The sequence below is a fragment of the Talpa occidentalis genome, unplaced genomic scaffold (assembly GCF_014898055.3).
Source record: "Talpa occidentalis isolate TD23 unplaced genomic scaffold, MPIMG_talOcc4v2.1, whole genome shotgun sequence".
In the NCBI taxonomy this organism is placed as follows: Eukaryota; Metazoa; Chordata; class Mammalia; order Eulipotyphla; family Talpidae; genus Talpa; species Talpa occidentalis.
Genome location: NW_026555331.1, coordinates 102,528,013 through 102,534,012, shown reverse-complemented (window position 1 = coordinate 102,534,012; position 6,000 = coordinate 102,528,013). Strand labels below are relative to the sequence as shown.

Here is a 6,000-nt window from a genome sequence, read left to right as displayed (position 1 = left end):
ATCCTTCTCCAGAACTCTATGAATACATCCTTCTCTTGTTTCTTTTTTCTGACCATCAGAGCCAAGGGAGTTATTTTCCAAAACCAATACCTTCATGATCAAATACTAAAATGTCTACATGTGAACCTAGGAATACATAACGCAATTGCAGAATTATCTTGAAATTAGTAATGTATCCCAGAATTAAAACAGCTTAGAAACCCTGCCTGAAAAAACACTAAGAAGTAAGCCATAACCTTCTAAGTGTGGTGAGTATTCTGATTTATCCTTATTTCATTTTAAAATCTCTAAACATTGTGTTAATTATGTTGTTTAATTCCTTCATGACTCAGTCACTGCACTATATTAAACAGTGCAAAAACCTTGGTAACTTATCCTATAAAAGTTCACTTTTCACATATATCACATGGTGGAGAAGCTCTCCTGGGTGGCACTCCTTAAAGCAATGACCCAGATCCAACTCCTTTTTATCTTGAAACACTGTTTCAATGGTGATGCTATGATTGTCATTAGGAGGGGAAATGAGTGAACAGTCACATAGGGATTTTTAGGCAATAATTACAAGGGAGATACATTATTTCAGGCTACATGCCATTGTCTAGTCATCAAATAGATGCACCAACCAAACTGAAAAAAAAAAAAACCAGGAAATGGAAATTTCTCTGTGCTCCAGAAAAAAAAATAAAAAGATTAATAACTACAAGGCAGGTCGCTGCCTCCATTTTACCTTCTCGTCCCGAATATCCATTCCATTCATTCTCCAACAGAGTTCACTTACCTCTGCCAAGAGAGACTGTTCAAATTCTATCTATTGTGTGTCTAAAGCTTGAGTCCTGGATCTCTGGAAGATGTGCAGGTCCAAATAAGGCTCCTCTTGATCTGGTGACCTACAAACAAAAAGGGAAAGTTTCTACCACCATCATCACATACACCCCAACAATGGGGGAAGCACATCAAGGAGAGTTAAATTAAACCTTCCCACTTGGAAGAAGTGAAATTCCACATCAGTAACTGAATTTAAGAATTCTGAGGTCCCCCACTGACTGGGAGAACATTTTTGCACACAACACTAATGATAAAGGACTGATCACAAAAATCTACAAAGAGCTGATGAGACTCCACAAAAACAAAGAAAATAATCCAGTCAAAAAAATGGGCAGAAGAGCTAAAAAGAAATTTCTCTGAAGAGGAAATGCAAATGGCCAACAGGCATATGAAAAAATGTTCAACATCACTTGTAATCAGGGAAATGCAAATCAAAACTACAATGAGATATCATCTCACACCAGTGAGAATGGCACATATTAAAAAAACTAGCAACAACAAATGTGGCGAGGATGTGGAGAAAAAGGATCTCTCCTGCACTGTTGGTGGGAGTGCAAACTGGTCCAACCACTATGGAGAGCTGTGTGGAGATTTCTTGACCTAGTAAACATAGAGCTTCCATATGATCCAGCAATTCCACTCCTAGGTATTTACCCAAAGGACACAGAAACATCAATTCCAAAGAACACCTGCACCCCTATGTTTATAGCAGCACTGTTTACAATAGCTAAGCTTTGCAAACAACCCTAAATGCCCAAAAATAGATGACTGGATCAAGAAGATGTGGTACATATACACAATGGAATATTACTCAGCATTCAAAAAAGATAAACACATGCAATTTGCAGCAACATGGACGGCGCTGGAAGGGATCATGCTCAGCGAAATAAGCCAAAAAGAAAAAGAAAAATACCGGATGGTCTCACTCATAGCAGGAATCTAAACCTAAATAAGGGACCAGGAAAAAGAACAACTATAAGAAAGTAAAAATCAAAATCAATAAACAACTATGAAGCAGAGATACTCTATGGGGGATGGCGGGGCGGGAAGGGGAGGGATTGGGGTCAAAATAAGGGGGGTCGCAATTGTATGGGGAATATAAAAACAAAATTTATAATAATAAAAAAAAAAAGAATTCTGAGGTCCCACTGAGCAAATACTCTGAAAGACTCCAAATCCTGGGATGGGAAAAGTTCCTCAACTTAGCCTGGATTCCGTTCTCTGAAAGACACACCTCTCCCCATTGTTTCTAGGCCTCTATTTCTGTCCACAGTGGAACCTCTTGGTTTATTAGTTTCTTTGGCCATATCTGAGGATGGCCTTATGGGAATTAAAAAACACTTGAAGCTGTCTCTTCTTGCAGTTTCAGATAGCAGTTTCAAACACTTACATCCTCCCTATGCCACTTCCCTTGAAGAAATCAATTTCTGAGACTACCTGGCTTCAATTCAGAAAAAAGAAACTTCTCTTGTGTTTTAAGTAGGAAGAAGTTCAATACAGGAAATTAAATGACACATTAGTATTAGAAAGTCAAGAGAGCATAGCAGTGGGAAACTACTTCCAGGAAATCCAGAATCATTGGGAGTCACCACCAGTGGTCTTGGCTCTGCAGCACAACCATAGTTGATTCTCAGACCGACCTGAAATGCAGTTGGAAGTCACTGCCAATGATCTCAGCTCCCTATAGCACAGAGTGGATTATTCTTAGGAAGATGTTCTAAACAAAGCCACCAGCAAAGTCTTAGATCAACTATGTGCTCATGCTTTTGAGAAGATGAAAGCTTCTCTTCCCCTTCTGCTTCCCAAATCTCTAGTGAGTATCTCCATTAGTAGAATCTAACCATGACCCCCGCCCCCCACAACCAGGAAGCTTGTGAAATATAGTGTCCATGTTTTATCACTCTGCTTCAGAGAAGATTGCTTAGAAGGGTAGTAATGATATTGAAAACCAAGAATAATATTTTGCATACTGAAGTTTACAGAAAGTATTCAAATTCACCGTCATTTGGACCATTTTCCCTTTCCTGCTGGCCCTGTGTATCTTCTTTAGTATGCTGACAATGCATGTGAGCACCAAGCAAATCATTTAAGGACCAAGCCAGAAGGAAAATAAAGGCTCCTTCAGGGTCTTAATTTTTGTGACAATGAACCACAAATTTCAAATAACTGACCTTTGATAAACATTGAGTTGTGGAAAAAACTATACAATGGAGGGTGAGCGCAGTGAGTAAGAGTCTGGAGCTGGCTGCCAGTATTCTACCTGAAAGAATGGTATATGCCTCCAAACTCTTTTTTTCCCCTCATCTGGAATGAAGAGATTTATCTAGAAATGTGATTCCCAGACTTTCATAAATGTATAGAGCCATTCTTCAAATGAAATCTTACAAGGAATTCCAATAAATAAAATAGATAAGGGGAAAGCTGCTTATTTATGGTAGGATGGAGACTTGCAGTCCAGTATTTCCTGTGACAGCACCCAATAACCCTTTTTGGCTCCATGAGGCACAGTTTCAAAACTCCCAGATAAGACTATATGCAAATTAATTCACCTACTTCTACATATTTATTTTATAAGCCTTGACACTCTTGGAAGTAATGCCAAGTGTTGATTTTAAATATATGTAGATAGGTGAGAGAGAGAGAGTAGATAGATATTTAGCAAGTTCAAAGACTAATTCATATTTGTAGGTATACTCAGCATAAAGTAGAAAGAAAAGAGGGAGTTAAAGTGGAATAAAATCAATGTTTTGAAAACATTATGTTTGTGACCATCAACAATTTGATGTGCCATTATTCACGTGATAACTGAATAATTGGATAACTGGACTAATGTCACAGAAGGATGCCCACAAGTACTATAAGTGAACAGGTGCTGCTTAGGGGACAGCTATTAGACTTAACCAAAACCTGCTGACATCATATGGAAACATAAAGCCAATATTATTTCCAACTGGGGAGAAAGAATTTCACAGCATTCATCAGATTGTCTTAGCTATATTAAGTGGGAGACCAGCCAGAGTTGGAGTCTATTTGGATTAAATTAATAGACAGTAAATGAAACACATTAGAATATGGAACAAAAATTCATGATTACTAGAATTTCCTTAAAATTCTTCTTGACCATTTTTAATTGAGATCCCATGTCTTTCTTTTTCACTATTTAATGACCTTATAATTTGGGCCACTATAAAGACCAGACTATGAAGTCTGCCATAGGGTGCTAGGGTAGAAGCAGTCCATGGCAGCAGCTGTAGAAAGCCCAATAATTTCATCATTGTCTTAGTCTAGTTAGACTACTGAAAAAAAAATAAAATAAAATACCATAGACCAGGTGGCTTATAATCAACAGAATTTTATTTCTCATAGTTCTGGAGGCTGAGAAGTCCAAGCCCAAGGCTTTTGAAGGTTTAATATCTAATGAGATCCTGTTTTCTGGTCATAAATGGCCATCTTTTCTGTATTCTTATGTGCTGGAAGTGACCAGGGAGGTCTCCAGGGCCTCATTCACAAGAGTCATAATCCCATTCATAAAGGGCTCTCATGGGCTAACCACCTCCCAAAGGCCCCATGCCCAAACATCAACAAATTAGGGATCAGATTTCAAAGCAGGACTGGGGTAGTAAAGAGAGTTGGTATAAACATCCAGTCTATAGTAGCATGTCCCAAGGGCCATGACTTTCTACAGCCTATCACATGCCCACTGAAGCTCTGGAGTCTGCGATAACCCTGCATTTGTCCCCTCAAACCCCCTTAATTCATTCTGAGATGGCCATCCAGTGACAGATTTGTAAAACATCAGAAGCCATGTGCTTTTTGTTTAATCATGATTCCAGATGTGACTCTAGCTCCTGTAATTCTTCAAAGATAGAAACACCACATTTTGTTGGATTCTGTCCCTGACTACCAAAACCACTACCCTTTCTCCTCATACCTTACTGTTCTATGCCTATGAAGAGTTGCTAGTGTTAGCTCACTCTACATCTGTATTCTCTCCCATCAGCAGAATGAAATGTAGTGTTCACAGATGTTGCTATCATAGTGTATCAGGATTTGAATCCAGGCTCTACTCCTTAATAGTTGATGATCTTTGTGTCACTATGAACCTCGGTTTTCTTAAGTGTAAAAGGGTGAGGATAGTCCCAACACTTGCTGGTGCAGCTACAAAATGTTAAGCATAATGCCTAGCCTGTGGTAGCTACTCAACAAATATTACTTATCTTCCTTTCCTACCCCCTTTCTCTGACAAATTCCATATATATGTACACAGGGTGCTTTTTACCCTGTGTAGACAGTTGTTAATTCTTTGTTGTTGATCAGGACTCTGGTAAGTATAGCTGAAGCAGAGAAGAGAAAGGCTTGTGGCAATGAAATATAAATATACTATTCATCTTTTTCCTCCTCTTTTAAGACCTCACACTGGAAGGTCACATGGGCTGCCTTTCATAGGATTCCTGATTGATCATATAAAATGTGGCAGAAATCACTCATTTTCCAAGAGTTCTGTCTGACTTGGTCAACGCTTGTGAGGAACTGGTCATTACAAGGGAATACAATAAGTGTAGAGAAACCACAAGTGAGTGATATAGGTCTTCTCTTACTGATTATCCACAAAATCTATTCAGTTTTTATGTCTTTGCTCTTTTTCTATTAAATTGGTGAAGTATGAGATTTTTTTAAAATGTGAATAAGAAGCACCTAGACAAAACAAGAGCATGACTCAGAATTCCTACCACCTCAAACTTGTTTTCTCCAGAGAAAGAGCCACCAGTCCAGGAGCCTCGTGTATTGTGAATGAATAGAGATGTCTCTGTGTTTTGATAATACAGTTATCAAACAAGGTTTTTAAAAAGTAATTTTTGTGGTAGGCTTCCTCTGATTGGATTCCTGAATGAAAAATCATAGGAGACATTGGAGAACAGGAGTCACATAGTCTCCAAGACCTCTCAGACTTGGTCTATACTTACTCACAGGCTTAGAGTATTCCTCCTTAATTTAGCTTTGCAGAAAGTAATTTGTTAGGTTGGTGTTTAATTGTTTCAGAAGATCTGCTAACATATTGGAACATAATTTGAGAAAAGCTGATCTGGTCCAAACCTCCCATTTTAGAGGTGAGATCATTGAGTCTCTGAAATGTTATCTCTCTAGTGAGAGAAAATTCTCATCCCAGATCTTCAG

At 38.5% G+C, this 6,000-nt stretch overlaps 1 long non-coding RNA gene across 1 annotated transcript in view; it reads right to left on the bottom strand.

Annotated features, from left to right (window-relative positions):
- Positions 1–784: 784 nt before the first annotated feature.
- The window catches only part of LOC129145326 (uncharacterized), a 185,894-nt gene continuing 180,678 nt past the window's right edge, over positions 785–6,000 (bottom strand). Inside the window, exon 3 of the long non-coding RNA XR_008550772.1 lies at positions 785–887. This is a non-coding gene — a long non-coding RNA (uncharacterized LOC129145326). The remainder of the gene's footprint in view (positions 888–6,000) is intronic.